The sequence below is a fragment of the Pteronotus mesoamericanus genome, unplaced genomic scaffold (assembly GCF_021234165.1).
Source record: "Pteronotus mesoamericanus isolate MK-2021 breed Mesoamerican mustached bat unplaced genomic scaffold, CSHL_Meso_final contig_214, whole genome shotgun sequence".
In the NCBI taxonomy this organism is placed as follows: domain Eukaryota; kingdom Metazoa; phylum Chordata; class Mammalia; order Chiroptera; family Mormoopidae; genus Pteronotus; species Pteronotus mesoamericanus.
Window position 1 is genome coordinate 1710513 of NW_026555089.1, and position 17122 is coordinate 1727634.

Consider the following 17122-nt stretch of genomic DNA (forward strand, 5'->3'; position numbering starts at 1 on the left):
CTAAGAAATCTCAGGACATCAGACGGGGTTTGTCTGGCCATGCTTCTGCCTTGCGAACGAATGCCAAGGCTGAACCAGCCGCATCGGCGGGAGCGGGAGCGGGGGGCACGGCCCGCTCTCGGGCTCCCCGGCCCCCCCGGGCTCGGGAGTGAGAGCCAGAGGAGAGACCGGGGTGAGTTTCTCAAGGGGCAGTGGGTCACAGCCTGACTTGGGTGATCTTCACAAGGAGAGCGGTCAGTGCAGGCAGCTGTGACGGAATCCACAGAGGGGCGGGTGCCGCCACAGACGTTCATTTCTTGTAGTTCTGGAGGCTGAAGTCTAAGGTCACGGCGCCAGCGGAGCCAGCGAAGGTCCTCTTCCTGGCGTGTAGACAGCCACCTATTCGCTGGCCTGCCTGCTGTGCACCTGCAGAGAGAGGGGCTGGCGGACAGAGGCAGAGGGAGCTTTTTTATGTGTCTTCCTCTTCTTGTAAGAACAACAGTCTTATCTCATTAGGGCCCCACCCTCATGACCTTATATTTGACCTTAATTAGCTTCTTAAAGGCCCCATCTCCAAATACTATCATGCCGGGAGTTAGGGCTTCAACAGAGGATTTTTGAGGGGACGCTATTCAGCCCACAACATTGATGGTGGTGGTGAGGGTGATGCTGGTGATGGCGGCGATGGCGGCGGTGTTGACGGGCGATGTCGTCAGCGGTGACACTCCTGGCGGCGGCGGTGCTGGCAGGCTGGTGACGAGCTGGTGGGGATGATGGCGATGATGATGAACCCAGTCGCACAGAAGATTAAAGCTCACAGACCCTCTTCTGTGTGCTCTCAAGTAATGAATAATAACCCAACGAGGTTGGCTTTTTTATCGCAATCGACAGGAGGTGTGCAGTGAGCGAGGAACGTGCCGGGGTTTCAGGATCAGTCAGTGGCCGCCGCGTCCGGGGCCCAGGCCCGCTAACCTGCAGCCGGTGCTCTGGGCTGTACAGCGAGGGAGACACTCCGTCGGGCACGTAACCTCTCTTGCCTCCTGGCATGGAGCGAATCTCGGGGTCCCTTGCTTTTTGTGGTGCTCAGTCCAAGGGCACACACGCACCCGGGTCCTGAAGATGCAGAAGTCCGTGGAAGAAGCCCGAAGCTGTGGAAGCTCTAGGCAAGGGGGAGGGCGTCGGGGAGAGAGGCAGGAGCGGCGGCAGGGCTCCGTCACTCCGCCGGCACGTGCCGGCACCCACTCAGCGCCTCGCGCTCCCCTGGGTGCCGGGGAAACGCCAGCGAGCACGCCGCCCCTGCTCTCGCGGGCGGAGCACCAGTCAGACCAATCACAAACAGGGAAATAGACTGACGCCTAAGGCGCCAGGGTTGGTAGGTAACAGGAAGGAAAACACAGCAGGTTGAGAAGAGCGGAGTGAAATGGGGGGATGGGGAGAGACACGCCGTGGAAGGAGGATCTCTAATCAGGGAGCTTAGCGTGACTTCAGACATGTGAGCAGCGACCAGGGAGGGGGCCGTGCAGGCCCCTGGGGGAAGCGCTGTGGGAGAGGGGCTGGCACGCGCAAAGGGCCTGAGGTCAGGTGTGCCCGGTGTGTTTGAGGAGCGGTGAGGGGGGCGGCCAGCGGCCATGTGACGGGGCAAGGACTTAGGGTTTCCGTCTGCGTGAGACATGAAGCAGCCCCAGGGCAGAAGAAGAGTCTAAAATGGAAATGACCCCATCCCGTGACCTTCAGCCATGATCCTGTCCGAAAGGCAGCCCATGTGGCCGGAGGGCGAGGGAGGCAGGTGAAAACGGGAGGAGATGGAAGGCGGGGTGTCCGGGGTCAGCACGGCGTCCCGGCTGCGCTTGCCAGCCCCGAGGCCACAGGACTCACGGGCCCTTCGTGTGCCATGACCACTGGGTAAAACTTAAAGCTCAGTTCCTCAGCCACGCCCCCTGCGTCCTGAGTGCTGGGCGCCTGCCGTACTGGGCCGCGCTGCCCAGGAGGCGCCCTGGGGTCTCCCGTCCCCTGCACCACAGTTCCGATGGCAAAGCCGTTCAACGAGTTTCAGTTACTCAGTCCGTCCGTCCCCCTGAGCAAACGGCGCCCAGCCGCCCCGACACTGCCCTCCCACTGGGGCACGTGGGCGCGGCCGGGGCTGGTGCACGAGAGGTCCCTCTGCCGGTGCCGCAGGCCCGGCTGTGCGGAGGTCACGGAGGGGCACGGGCACCCGCCCGTCGTGTGCGAGGAAGGGAGGCAGCACGTCAGGAACCGATAGTTAAACGGCAAGGAATCAAGACAGAACCACAGGATTGGGCTACGTAGTCACAGGAGATAAAGCCCTGGGAAGCCGCTAAGTGGGGACCGTGGTTGGGGTGGGGACGGTGGTCGGGGTGGGGACCGTAGTCGGGGTGGGGTTGGGGGTTGGGCAGAGCAAGAGCTACAACCAGTGTGGAGGGTTTGACCTTTGACCTGTCCATCCTGATGTACGGCACTCAGAAAAGTAGGATCGACTTCAGCTTTTTAGAGAACATTTTTAGTGGTGCCCCTCCCCCTTACCATGAGCTCACCTTTGCCCAGTCAACTCCTATTCACCCTTCAAAACCCGAGATCTTCATCTGCAGGGGGCATGCCTGCGGCCTTGCGGTGCCCCTGTTACTAGACCCATGCCTTTTGCATATGCGTTAGGATGGATGGTTTCTGCCTCAGTCTCCCCAGATACTCAGGACAGTTCTTGGAGGAGAGGCGGCGGCCGCCCACCTGTCTCTGTGGTCCAGTCCTGGGCTGCTGCTGACCAGTGGAAAGGCTGGGGCTGGGCAGAGGCCTCGGATGCACAGTTCCCTGTAATTTCTCACTCCGGCCACCAGGTGGTAGTGTTCACACGGGCCAGCTCACTTGGGGCGCGCCCCAGGCTGGGAGTCCAGCGAGCCGACAATGGACATCAGGTATTTACGGATCAGCTGTTTCTGTCCCGAAGAAACGCCTCGTCCTGAATTTCCTGAATCTAAGTGCTCGAATTGTTCATCAATCGAGGGGAAGGAGGGAGGCCCCTGTGTCCAGCGACAGGGTATCCTGACAGGGTACCGCAGACCCGGGGCTTAAACCACAGACGTTGACTTATCACCATTCTGGGGCAGGAAGCCCAGGATCAAGGTCGCGATCAGGATGCCGGCCGGTCAGTTTCGGACGCGGACTGTCTTCATCGGGCGGCTGGCCTGTGGCTGCCGGCCCCCGGCCCCCACCCCTCGTGTGGACGGTCTTTGGGGTGCGTGCATGCAGGGAGGCTGCGGGAGGCGGGGAGGCCCGGGGAGACCACACGGCGCCTCCTTCCCAGCTTCGCTGAGGTGGAGTGGGCGTAACAGCATTGACAGTTCAGGTGTAAGACAGCGTGACTTACACGTGTGCGTGTTGCCGAACGATCACGCAACACGGGTAGCCCACACCTGCCTCCAGCCCCGCACACAATGACCATGTGTGTGTGTGGGGTGTTAACTTCCAAGTTCTACTCCCAGCAACGTCAAGCGTACGACGCAGCGTTGTCTGTTTCCATTGCCGACGTGTGCGTAGATCCCAGGACTCACGGACCTCGGACCCGGAAGCGTGGCCTGTGGGCCCCCCCGCCCCTTGTCCCGGCCCCCGGCAGCCCCTTCTGCCCGTTCCTGTGAGGCCGGCCTTTTCAGACGCGCGTGTGAGAGAGATCCCGCAGTGCCCGTGAGCGTGACGGCCGCTCTGCCCCCTCACACGTGTGGCCCCGTGGTCGCTGCTGGGCTGGACTTCTCTGCCGGACTCCAGGCTCTCGTTCCCGGTCTGAATCAGCGCGCTTTGGGGAAAGATGATGGAAAACTCTCATTCCACCGAGACGCTGTGGTGTCTCTTCTCACCAGGACACTAGTCCCATTGTGGGGGCTCCACCCTCGTGACCTGACCAGCCCAGAGGTCCCGCCTCCTCACTCCATTTCACACAGGGGGTCGGCCTCCCACGCGGGGACTCGAGGAGGACGCAGGCACTCCTCACCGACAAGCTCAGGAGAAGACTTTCAGGCCAAGGACGTCAAGCTTTCTCAGTTTGCTGGGACACTTTCGGCCCCTGAAGATTCACGACATTTCGCTGTCAACTCTGAACCTGCCTCCTCGTCGGAGCTGACCCGGGATCAGGCGTGTGCACATGGGTGTCCAGGCCGTGCGTGTGGGTGGACATCTATCTCGTTCCTTAGGAAATTCTCCGGAGCTTTCTAGAAAGATGAAGGGCATTGACATTTACTGAGGGTCTGCTATGGACAACGTGGCGGGCCACCGGATGCCCTTGAGATCGGGGTGGGGGAGGTGGGAGAGACTCTTAGCTTCGCATCTGCAAAGACCTCGTGTTTGCTGTGTAAGGGCAGGTGTTCATAGGTGTCAGAGGTCGTTTGGGGCCATTATTCCGCCCACCCCAAGGGGGAAACAGCCAGGCAGAGGGGCAGGCTCAGGACAGGCACCAGGGCAGGGGACCCACACCGTAGGGGTGCCCCCCAGACCTGGGCAGGGCAAGGACACCGCAGCCCAGGCGCTGTGTGGGCTCAGGCGGACCAGGCACAGCGTCAGCAGAACCTGGAGGCCTGGAGCAGGTGCGCGGAGGCCCGAGGGCAGGTGCGGCCCTCAGCGGCAGGTGGACTTGGACGCACCCGGGTCCTTTGAACTTTCCAGCAAAACCCAAAGCCAGGCGTGGGGCAATGAAGAGGCGTGGCCTGGCCCCTTCACCTTATTTGGTATCAAGGGGATTGCCCCTGGGTTCTGTGGGGGTCTCTCCTCTGCCTCCGGGGTCAGTCCTGGCTGCCGCCCCCGTAGCCCGGCCCCGAGTGTCTCTCCGGGACCGGCCCCCAGCTCCTGACCCCCGCCCTCCCCCTGGGGCCGGTGCCTGTCCGGACGACACATGGAGGGGGACACATGGAAGGGCCCCTGAGCATGGCGGCCCTGGGGCTCCCGTCCTGCTCCTGTGTCTGGAGCTGCCGTCATGTGGAATGGTGTCCACCAGCCGACCGGACGTCCGGGATCTTGGGCCAGGGTCACCCACGACACGCCAGGCTGACCCTGCTCCTGGGTCCCGAGGAGGTTGTGAGCCCGGGAAACACCAAGGGCATGATGATGACGTGACCCCCGTCCCCCATCCGGAGCTCATCTTGGGTGTAGGTCTCGCTCAGGTGCCAGGCACAGGCAGGGCCCGCCCGCCGGCCCTCAGCAGAGCCAAGATCTCGGGGAGCGGCTTCGGGGCTTCCGTGCGGATTTGGGCCATTTTCCTGGTTGCCACACGACTTTGAGACTTTCACAGGATTTTTGGGTTCTCTGTCATGGGTTCTTTTTAAGAGACGCTTCCTCTCAGTCCTGAAAGTGTTGGGGCACCTGCTGGTGGGTGGTCCTTACACGTCCCTCCCAGAGCCAAGCAGTGTCCATCGAGGACTTGGTTCCAAGCCCAGAGTCCCGCCGCCTGCTGTCCTGGCCCGTCCCGGGGGGGCGCAGTTGTCCTGTGAGGACAGGCAGAGAATCGAGGTCCGGGCGGGACAGAGGAGCCCATGGGACAACCCCCAGGCTTCCCACCGAAAAGCTGCAGCCGCACGCGACATTTCTGGAAAGGTCACGCCAGTCAGCGTCCGGGGAGGGGAAGGGACAGCGAGGAGTCAGGTCCAGTGAGGAATGACGCTCCTGCAGGGGGCTCAGGGCTGGCTCCATCCTGGGCTGACCGACGGGGACAGCGTGACCCACCCACCGCGCGGGGTGTTTGGTGTGTTTTCTCCCGCCTGCGGCTCCCGCCCTCCCCGTCGCTGGGTCCCTGCCTTCCATGGCTCCCCCGCTGGCGCCCCTCCCCACCCCTGAGCCGGCTGGGTCCCTGGGTGGCCTCTGGGTGCTAACATGGTCATCAGAAACCAGAATCATTGCCAGCAAACGGAGAAAGAAATAGGCAGGCAGGTGGTCTCCTTCTTCTGCTGTTGTCTGCAGGTATTTATAAACTCTCAGGTGGGTTTTAGTTCACAATCTTTCCTCATTTATATTTTTAATGTTTGGAGAACAAGCTCCAGAGGGTTGGCATTTAAGGAGTGATACTTATTCAAGACAGAGGACTCTCAGCCAGCTGGGCCGCGAATTCAGCCAGATCGATCTGTTCCTGAGACTGCAGGCGCCGTGTCTGGGGGCCGGCCCCCAGTGCCCCTGCCGGTGCTGCCTTTTGGGAGCGAACCCCAAGCTGTCTGTGCTAGACGCCTCCAAACCCATGCTTTATTAAGAACCACTCACAACGTGGGGTCCGCCTTCGGGCGGTTGGGAGCCTCACACCCCTGGGCTGTTGTGAATGATGTTGCTGTGCACGTGGGTGGGCAGATGTCTCTTTAAGACCCAGTTCCAGTTCTTTTGGGTCTGTGCCCAGAGGTGGGATCGCTGGATCACACCGGGGCTCCAGGTTTAACTTTTTGAAGAACCTCCATTCTGTCTCCCACAGCGGCCGTGCCATTTTGCATTCCCACCAGTAGTGCACAAGGTTCCAGTTTCTCCACATCCTCGCTAATAGATGTTTCTGTTTTTTTGCTTATACAGTAGCCATTCGCCACCTTCCTGGGTGTGAGGTGGTGCGTTCTGTGGTGTTAAGTAGCTTTGTTTCTGTGGCAACCACCAGGCTGTGTTACACGGAGGGCGTGAGCCTCTCAGGGCGTGGTCAGGAGACGCCACGCCCCCCTCCCGTGGGGGACCCCACGTGGGGCCCGAGGTTCGGGACATCATTCTGCTGCCGCTGACAGCAGAATGGGCTTGGCAGTGAACCACGAGAAGACTGAACCTCCCGAGAGGATATGGCTCTCACCCGGGCAGGGATGTGGGGAGGGGTGGCCGGCGGCCTGACTTTGAAAAGTGGGGGAAATCCCTGGAACCCCGCGCTGGTTTCCTGGGAATCGGCTCGAAGCTAGTGTCATGGGTCCTGCCTGTGATGTGGCCCGTTCTCCTGTCCCCAGTGCCTCCCTGGCTGGGACAGCAGACAGGGGATCCCACAGGTCGTTGCTTCAGCTGCTCGTCAAGTTTGAAGATCCCTGTCCACCCCATTTCTGGGGGCTCTAAGGCAAGGCCTCACTTATGTAGGCTGGGGTCCCAGCTCCCAACGGGCGTGTCTGTCTGGCCAGGTGCCTCGGTTGAGTGGTGCATCGGTCTGTTCTCATAGAAGGTTGCAGGGTCGGTCCTGGTCAGGCGCACACAGGAGGCGACCGATCAATGTGTCTCCTTCGCACCACTGTCTCTCTCTCAAAATCAGTGAAAACACATCCTCGGGTGAGGATTAAAAAAAACAGAACAACAAACAGACAAAGCCAGTGTGCCCCACGCTCAGGGTCGTCCATGGCTCTTGTGGGAGGCCACGGCCTTGTTTTTGAGGGGAACGTCCCTGTGGCCAAGGCAAAGCCAGCTGTCCCCAAACAGCCCCTAGTTTTCCAAGAACATCCTTTCAGCTTGGAGAAGACGCCTCCAGTGGGAGACACGGTGTCATGGAGATCGAGGCCGTTTTAAGAATCTCAGCTGGGCTTATGGAAATAGGTCATAAATATTGCACGCAGAGACTCTTCCAGAGCTTTTTAAGGAGGCAATATTTGTGATGCTAATTTTGAATTGCCAGAGTGTCCACGGGCTTGACAAGGGATGCTGTTCTCATTCTTTCTTAAAGACGTCGGGAGGAGGAGGGCGGCCGCTTTGGAAAAACGATCGGGTCGTGGAGAGAGCGGCTGTCGCAACACAAGTGGGGTCGCGGGGGCAGGCCGAGCGCCCGGCTCCCTGCGGCTGCCGCGGGCCAGCCCGCCAGCGGCCTTTCACTCAGGGGCGTGCCTTTAGCATCGCGACAGCTTCTCTTCGTCCTTTGAAAGGGACAGGTGAGGTCTTGAAGATGACCAGTGGGTGACGTCGCCCCCCGGAGGGGCATCCAAAGCCAAGGGGTCCCTCAGCATCTTCGATTGCTGGGGGAGTCTCCGCCCTGCGGAGTCCTCCCAGATACCGCAGACGAAGAGAGACATTGTACCAGACACGATGGGCCTGTCAGGAAAAAGGGGAGGCGATTCCCCCTAGTGGGGAACGCCCCAGCCCTTCTCTGAAATGGCTTTTATTGAGAATGATATGCACAGGGGTACACAGCATACATGCATGCAAAGCCTATCAATCTATGCAGAAGGCTGTAGACAACCATAGATCAGCCGTGGGTTAGGGTCAGTCAGACGTACTGACGCCGGATGGACATCAGGCCAAGGTTCAGGGGCTCAGGAACCTTCTCTCCTGCTTGAGACTGAACACCTGGTTTTTCCTCATCAGGGCAGCACAGAGCAGAGCCGGCTTCAGCACACATAACGCGTTCTTTAGGCCCGATCTCCCGGGGGACCCTCGGTGTTGGCGCCGGGTCGCGGGCCGCCCAGCGCGCCTGGCTTTCCGGCCGGGGCTTGCAGGGCCCCCTCAGGGCCTGGCTCGTGCAGGGCTGCAGTTCCCGATACCACGCGGAGTGGTCCCCAACAGAGTCTCCTTGTCCCAGCTGCCATGGCCAAGCCAACCGCTCTGACCGGTGTCCCAGGAGGCCTGTACTGCCCACTCCCGAGGGCGAGAGGGTGCAGGGCACCTGTCCTCGTTTTCCCAGTGCTCTGCGCTTAGTTATTCTCCAACAGAGGCCTCGCTGAGGTGTAGTTCGCCTCCCATGCAGTGCGCCCGTGTAATGGCCATCGCTCGGTGGTTTTTAGCCTACGCAGACCGCGACCAGCCGCCCGGCTCATTGTCGGCCATCTCATCAGCAAGCCAAAGAAGCCCTTCGACGCAGCCCTCACTGCCGCCCCAGCCCTGGGCAGCGGCACCCCCTCCCGTGCGTTCGGGTTGGCCAGTCCAGGCACCCGTCTCCACGGAAGCACACGGCTGCGGCCTGTGTCTGACGCCTTCCCCTCGGGGTCGGCCCGGCCGCAGCGTGAGTCAGGGCTCCGCTCCTGTTCGTGGCTGAGCGGCGCGTCGCTGCGCTGCGTGCGGAGGTGGCCGTTTGCATGTGTGCACGTGGGTGGACGGTGTCTGGGGGTCCCTGCTGTCACCGAAAGCGCCTCGGTCTGCGAGGGCAGCCTCTGGCCAGCGTCCTCGCCCCTTCCTGATGGCAAGTGGGGAGCGGCTCAGGCTGTGCGTCCACAGGGCCAGGGCGGGTCACTGAGGAAGGGCTGGAATAGCGTAAGCAAGCCCGCAGGCGGCAGGGCTCGGCTCAGGCGAGCAGGCGTGGATGAGGAAGGGTCCCCACGCGCTCCGTGCTTCCCGCCGTCTGGCCGCCTGGTGACGAGGCCTGAGGGCTCCACCCCATTTTGTCTCTGCCCCAACCAACCGAGCCCCACCCGTTGCCTCGTCTTTGTAAATAAAGTTTTGTTGGGACACAGCGCCACCTGTGTGTACACGGCGTCCCTGCAGAGTGCAGCGGCCACAAGGCCACGTGGCCTGTTCTTCCCCGCAGGACACGGTAGGTGCTGTCACCCTCACGCACCACGGGTTGGCTGCAGATTGTTTTCTCAAGTCGGTCTTCTCTTTCAGCGTTGCCTGTAGCATTTTAACCCTTAGAACGTTTTATCACATTCTGTTTGTTTTCAGGGCGCCGCCCCAGCTTCCTCTCCTTTGTCTGCAGCTGTGGTGACTTGTTCAGAAATGTTCCGCCTCTATATTTCCCTCCTCTGTATCATTTGCGCACTTATTTTCGTTTGTTTTTCATGCCTTCCTGAAAGGTTTGTGTTTCCTTGTGGGATCGTTTTCCTTTTGCCAGAAGAAGGCCCTTTGGGATTTCCAGCCGGCTTCATTGCTCTGAAAATGATCGGATGTCACCTTACCGTTCGGAGGTCCTGTTTGTTAGGTGTCGATTCTTGATTGGCCGTCACTGCCTTTCAGCCTTTCCTTGTCGCCTGGCTGCTCTCGTTTCTTTTGAAAAGAATGAAGGAATTCTGCCATCGTCACGGCAGGTGACGGTCCTCTGCCTGTTCGCCGAGGCTGCTTTGTAAGCTCCACGTCTTTCGTTGTCAGCGTTTCGCTGCCTCCCTGTTGCTCCTGTTCGCGTTCATCTTGCTTGAGACTCATACCGCTCTTCGAATCTTTGATTTCGGGTCACGTGTGCCATCAGATGAGGCTCCGTGGGAAGCAGCACTTACTCGCCGGTCCGCGTCCCCCGTCCGCAGTGTCCGGCCACAATGCAGATGTGTCGCAGGTCCCCTCTGCTTTCCTGCCCCCTCTGTATCCTCTGGGCCCTCGTGTGTACATTTCCCGTTGTCCGGTTTCTTTACCATCTTCTGTGTGTAATCTGATCCTGAAAACACCTCTTAGGTCCTTGATGGTATGGGCTGCGTTTCCGGGTCTGAGGTTTACAGCTGATTCTTTCTTATGCCTTCCAGTTCTCTGGTGAAATTTGCCATCTTTTCTGCCACTTTTCGCTAGTGTTTCCTTGATGAAAGGTAATGATGATTTTAAAGTTCTCAGCTGTTCACTTTAACATCTGGACCATCCGTGGATCTGTTTCTGTTGACTGGTTTTTCCCTCTGTTTTTCAACACATGGTACTGTCTTTGGGAGTGAACGGTGATTGTTTAGAGTGCTGAGCCTGGTATACGTTTAAAAAAATTTCGGGATTTCAGATAGTGTTGTTTTTTCAGAGAGGATTGCCCTTCGGGGGCTCAGGGGGCAGAGAGGGGGCTGTTCCCCTTTGTCCAGCTGGAGACAGGCCCGCGTCAAGGCTGGGCTGCAGGTGTGCGAGGCCTGGTCCCCGCCCCCCTGCCCCCCTTCTGCCGTAGGGGCCCGACGATGCCCTCCCCCCGGCGGGCCCTGCACGCCCGTGCCTCGTGCCTGGCTTTCCAGCTTTCTCCTGCTCACGGCTCCAGATTTCACTGAACGTCTTGAAAGGCAAGCAGCTGAAGGTCTCCCTCCGTCTCCCCGCTCCTGGCCACCAGACTCGGTGCACCCCCATCAGTGGCTCTGACGGCTCGCCAGCCCTACTCAACCGCTACCAGGTCCACCCATCTCTCTGCCCCGCGCATGGCTCGGCGCCACGGTCCTCAGCCCCTTCCCCGAGCCTGGACCGGGCGATTAGCGGGGGAAGGCAGCCCCGGAGGGCCGGCTCGCGGCCTTCCTGCTGTCCCCTCCTGGAACCGTGCGCGGCCCCGCTGGGCTTTGTGGCTTCGGAAGCTCTCCGATGCTTGAAAGAGATGCCAGTCTGCTCGGCGGGACGTCCACCTGCCTCCGGCGCCCTCCTGGCACCTGTCTGTGCGGAGTCCTCTGGACGTGACCTCGCAGTCACGGAGAGCGTCTGTGTTTTCTGGCGTGGCGCGTTGTTTCATGCCTGGCTAGTCAATCTCTTGTCTCGGACACGGAGACCCTTTGCCCAGGGAAACCTCCCTCCTTTAGGTGCAAAGTGGCACTGAGGGGCCACAGTCTAAGCTGAAGGGGGCTGGCTTGAAAGATCATGAATCTGTCGTGCGGCATCTTGTACGGGCTGTTGTCATTCGGGACGAGGTTTCTGCGTGACCGCCTCGATCCTACGTTCGTGTTTGCTGCTCCCCAGGCTAAAAGCCTCAACTTCTAATCAGCAGCGGCCCTCTCTGCTTCTCCCTCCCGCACACCCGAACCCCCGCGCCCGCTCACGCCAGCGCTCCCACCACGGACGTGCTGCTCCGAAGGCGTGAGGTTTCGCTTGCAGGCGTGTTGTCGGTGGAGGAGAGCCCGCTGGGGGCGCGCAGTTACTGTTCGGAAGCCCATTTCAAGTAACTTTTCTGTTTGTTTATGCCACCAGCTACGCAGCTTCCGAGGTTCATTTGTTGAATTTTATTTCTGATGTTTAATCGTTTTTAAACTCTCAGTTTTATTTGTAAGTATTTAGAGCGTTGGCATCATTCTAAGAATCAAATCTGTCCACAAGGTAGACAGAGAAACCCGCCTTCCTCCCTCACCTTCCCAACCCAGCCCCTCCCTCCTCTCAGGTAGCAGCTTCGCACGGCCTGGCGCTGTTTACAGGGGGCCCCCGCCGGCGGCCTCGCTGTGACGTCGCCTCCAATCAGGCAGCGAGGACCCGCGGGTGGTGTGCCAGCTGTGCAGAGGGCGGGGGGCTCCCGCCAGGTCAGTGACACGGGGATGATTCTGTCTCTGTCCCCGTCGCGGTGACCCCGCTCCGTTAGAACCCTGGAGATGAGTCCCGCGCGCCCTGCTGCCTCGGAAACGCCCGCGGGGGAGGGGCGGCGCATGCGCGCGCCGACGCAGGACTCAGCCCGCCCTGCCTCTGCCCCGCTCCCGTGCAGGATTTTCATAATCGCGGGGGGCTTTTCATGCCCTCGGCCCCTCTGCGACCGGGCGACCGCTCAGCGAGGCGGACACGGAGGGTGTCCTCTGTTCTGGCTCCCACGCTGTCCTTTCGGGGTTGTTCCCACGTCCTCTGACCTTCCCGACGCAGCACCTGTGAGCGGCACGCCCAGCGGGGGCCCCGTGTCGTCTGGGCTCTGGCCCGCCCCTGCCCCGCGGGGGCGGGGTGGCCGAGGGGCCGTCGGTCCCGCGGGGCCAAGGCACCTAATCCAGCTCACCGCGGCTTCGGGCCGACCGCCGACAGAGGCTGTTAGCGTCAGCCCTCCTTCTTTAAGCCTTTTCTGCAGAAGATAGGGAGGCCTCCCCACATGTGCCCGGCTCCCGAAAGGAAGGACAGTTCTGCCCGCGGAGAGCGTGGCACAGTGTGTGGCAGAGAGCGTGGCAGTGAGGAAGGACCAGGCAAACGCATAGAAACACACTTAGGTGCCGCAGGCACAGGTGCGGTTCAGAAATAAAGGAGGTACGAGAAAACATAACGGACTCTTTTCTGAAGAGCGACGATTGGCTTCAGTGTAATTCGGTCAGTAGCCCAGAAGGCTCTGGTGGGACTTTGATGTGACATCTCGCTATCCGCCTCTAGGTGGCGCCCTGCTTGTGGCTCCTCCACACACAGGCACACAGGCGTGGCAGCCCTGTGTGGGGCGGGCGCCCCCCGTGTGTCCTCACTTCTTCCTGGGACCCGAGGCCAAGCCCAGGGTGTGCCCGGAGGCCTGATGAGCGCTGAGGGCGGCGACGTCTCGGGCGCGGGCTCCCAGGGCTGTTACCAGGCGAGGGCTCGCTGCCCGACGCCCGTAGGAGGCAAACCTGTGGCGCTGGCTTTTGAGAGGCGACAGGAGCTTCCATCTGCGGAGCCGGCCATTAAGGAGACAAGGGGCCGGGCTCCGGTCTGTCTCCCGATCCAGGGTTCGGGGCAGGAGTCGCGGGGTTTCTGCATCAGCACTTCCTGGACTGTGGACCCTCGCCGGGCACGCGTCCTGCCTCAGGGCGCGGCATGTCCGGGGCCTGGGTTCCACGGGGGGAGCAGTGACAGGGTCACAAGGGTCGCCAGTGGGCGTTGGTTCCCGGTCCTGTTACAAACAGGGTGGGGCCTGTTTGAGCTGCCCTGCAGCCGCAGCGCCCCTGGCGGGGCCCCCGGGCCCTCCCATCATGGACTCTGTGCCCTGAAGCCTGGTGGCCGTGCCTGGGTATTGTCACGTTATCTGTCCTCAGCCGGCGCCAGGAATTACAACGGAAAGAATTACAGAGCTGGGCACCGGGACGCCGCGGCTGAGGGATTGTGGGGCTGTGACAGCCTGCTACCACGGGCCGGCAGCTCTGGGGACAGCCAGCCGGGCACATCTGAGACTTCAGGGGATGGACGTGTCTCGAAGGGACCGAGCTCTGCGATCAGAAGAAGACAGCAGCATGTTGACGCGTAATCTCAAGACTAAGGATGAGCCTGTCACGCCTGCAGGAACCCCAGACGCCGCCCGAGGTGCTCCGCGTCCCACGTCAGCAGCAGGGTGGTCGGCCACCCTCCACGGCGCGTGACCGAGGCGAAGAAAACACACGCAAAACACAGCCTGCGGCGACAGAGGGCTTTTCAAAGTGAACTGTGCGGTTGTCCAGAACCTTCTAACGGGTGCAGTTAAACAACCTTAACAACCGGGTTCCTTCCCTTTCATCCTCAGCCTCTCCGATTTGCTCCCAAGAGACTTGGGGTCTTGGGGAGGCTTTTCGGGGCTGGTTCAAGCTCCCCGTCTTTCCCGGGGTTCTCTTGTGGGCCCAGGATGGGCAAGGGCACGTGTGTCGCTTTCCTCTACCCAGAGGCTTGGGGGTCGCCAGGCTGTCAGGAACCGGGAGTTGCTTATTCTGCTGGTGACGGCTGGCTTGTGTCTCAAAGGGACGCAGAGTCGGGCAGCAAGGGTATCACGGCGGAAGGCGCCAGAACCGCGTCCGCCTGGCTGCACGCGGCCCCCAGGTCTGAGGCGGACACGGCTGTCGAGTGCCTTGTCAGGGTCCCGGCAGTGGGTGTGGCCCGGGGGCTGTGTCACCGCGCGGAGGCCCCCGGATGTGACCAGGTGGCCTCTCCGGTGTGAACACACAGCTCACCAAGTGCTTTCAGTTAAAAACGTGAGCATCACGTAGGTGCTCCGGTGGCGATGTCCCCGTGCCAGTGCCTCCCTAACACAGGGTGTGGCGTGTCCCCTGAACAGTTAGACGTTGTGTTGTTAGAAGGGCAGTGTTTTCAGCATGGGAATGAAGAGAAGTACTCGCACGGAGCCACGGACACAGCGGAGCTGGGCCAGCGGGCTGGCCGGTCAGTGCACCGGGGCCCGGGCGCAAAAGCCCTTCCCCGGGGCAGAGCCTCCAGGCGGGCGGCGAGGCTCAGCGCGTGCGGGGGACGGGGTTTAACACAGCCAGCGACTAGAGGCAGACACGTCTCCTTGAGCCCCAGACCCCCACGTGGGAACTCGGGGTCCTCGGCTTATGTTTTTAGTGGTTTTGAATTATTTACAATGAGGGTAGGAACGCATTTAGGGAAACTTATCTCCCCCTTTTATAAAAATTTTAAAAAACCTCAACCCAAGGATATATTTATTGATTTGGAGACAGAGAAACGTCGACACGAGAAACGTCAGTCGGTTGCCTCCCACGTGCTCCCTGACCTGGGCTCGTGCCCTGACCAAGGATTGAACCAGAAGCCTTTAGGTGTTCCGGACGACGCTCCGGCCAGCTGAGCCCCCGGCCGGGGCGGAAAAGTGCCCCTTCCTTGCTGCCCCCCTCCCCCCTCCCCCGCCCTGTTTTCTTCTGTCTCCCACACTTTACCTGCTGGGCCCAAGGGACCGAATCCACTCTCCCCAGGTTTTCCCTCACAAAGTAAATCTCTTCTTAATTCCCAAAGGCATTAAAATGCAATTTTATGTCATTTAATTGTGTCGCGTGTAATTTACAGGCCTCACATACACTTAAGCAGGCCGGACCCGCGGGGGCTGTAGCTCCCTGAGTGGCCGAGGCCATAAAAACGGCTGCGATCCAGCGGGTACGAGGGAAGCCAAGGGATTGGCACCGGGGAGCCGTTTTCTTCATGTAGAAGTGCATTCCATGGCTCTGCGAGGAATTACGGGGGGAGGGCGGGCGTCTTTGTTTTCTAAAGTACGTGACCCAGCCTACACTTGCTCATAAACCCCCCAGGGCGAGGGGGAGGGGACTGGAGCCTGCCCTTCCCTTTCTTCACCGAGAAGGGGACACTGGGGACAGCTGGATGTCCCCTCCTGCGTCAGGCGGAAGGGCCCCCCTTTTTGTTCTGTTGAGACTCCGCTGCATCCGTGTCTGAGGGTCTCCGTCTGACGGGGCGAGGCCCGTCCGCGCTGGGAGGCCGCCTGCTTCACTCGGTGGCCGGAGTCCAACGTCCGTGTCGCCAGAAACCCCCTCGCAGACTCGCCGAATGTCGGGGCGCCCCAGGGCCCCGTCCGGCGGACGCGTAAAGTTGGCCGTGGTGCGTGTCTTCTGTCCCTTCGGGTCTCCCTCCGGGGCTGGGGTGGCTGAGTGAAATGGCCGTTCTGCCCCTGACTTTTCGAGGAAGCTCGACCCCGTCTCCACCGCGGCTGCGGCGCCCCCGTTCCCAGCAGCGGCGCCCACACACGCCCATTTCGCCACGTCCACGCCCACGCTTGATATTTTCTGCTTTTTAAAAAATGGTCTGCCCATCCCATCCCGATAGGTGGGAGGGAGGTTTGCCTTTGAGGGTCTGGCTGGAAGTGCGAGGCGTGAGCCTGCGTAGTTGCCCCCCCACTTCGGGGGGCTGTGTTGACCCCCGCCGGGGCTCCTCACCTCTGTCCCGCTCCTGCGTCCGGGGCAGCCGCCTGGAGCCTGGGCCCCAGGCGGGCGAGCGGGGGGCTGAGGAAGGTCGTTGTGCCCGAGGGTCCCGGCCTTGCCTCTGTGCCTGCGGAACCACGGCCACCCCGGAAATGGCCTTTGCTGCCCCCGCGGCCCCCGGCTGGTGTGCACGGGAGCTGCCCTGGGACCCCGGCACAGACGGGCCAGGTTGGCCACCGGCTGCTCCGATCCGGTCGCAGCCTTGGAGGGGCCGGGACACTGGCTGGTGTGGAGAGTTGGAATCAACGTCTGCGCGTCCCGCCTGAGGACAGGAACCGGGGGCCCTGGGGCCGGCTCCCAGCCCCGCCTCCACGCAGCCCCGTGCCAGCCAGAGCCACACAGCCGCCGGCTGGGGGATGCCGCCATATGTTTCAGGAGCTCCCCGTGAGGCGTTGGCGGGCGTGACTGTGGGGACGGGCAAGTCGGGGATCCGTGGGGCAGGCTGGGGCGTCCTGAGGCAGTGTCCCTCCGTCCCAGGAAAGCGCCGTCTTTGCCCCTGAGGCCACAGGTGGCCGGGTCAGGCCGCCCCCCAACCCGCCACCCCTGTGCGTGCACCGAGTGCTGGGGCGTGCGCGTCTGCGGCTGGGCGGCGCACACGAGTGTGGGTGCGCATTTTCCCCGAACTAGGATCCGATGAGGAGCTCTGAGCGCGGGCTTCAGGCCTTTCCCGGCCCCAGTTCCGGGCACTGGCTCCTGTCGAGCCGGAAGCACGGACTCCTGGGCGCGTGTCCGAACCGCCGGGCCTGGTGGGAGCACGGACGGTTCGCAGGGTCCTCAGACTCCGGCCCCGAGGAGCCCCCGCTGCTGCGCGATCATTCCCGCCGTGGCCCGCGGGGGCACGGGCGCCGCTCACGTTGGTTCTCGGCGGCCGTCAGATGGCCAGGGGCTCCGAGAGGGGCGCGCGTGGCGTGGGGCGAGGTGGGAAGACAAGGGTCCGCATGCGTCTGAGGGCCGGGGGTGTGGTGGCT

The 17122-nt window shown here is 61.6% G+C and overlaps 1 protein-coding gene across 1 annotated transcript in view; it reads left to right on the forward strand.

The window, feature by feature from the left end:
• The window catches only part of SHANK2 (SH3 and multiple ankyrin repeat domains 2), a 289453-nt gene that overhangs the window by 38569 nt on the left and 233762 nt on the right, over nucleotides 1–17122 (forward strand). The window lies entirely within an intron of this gene.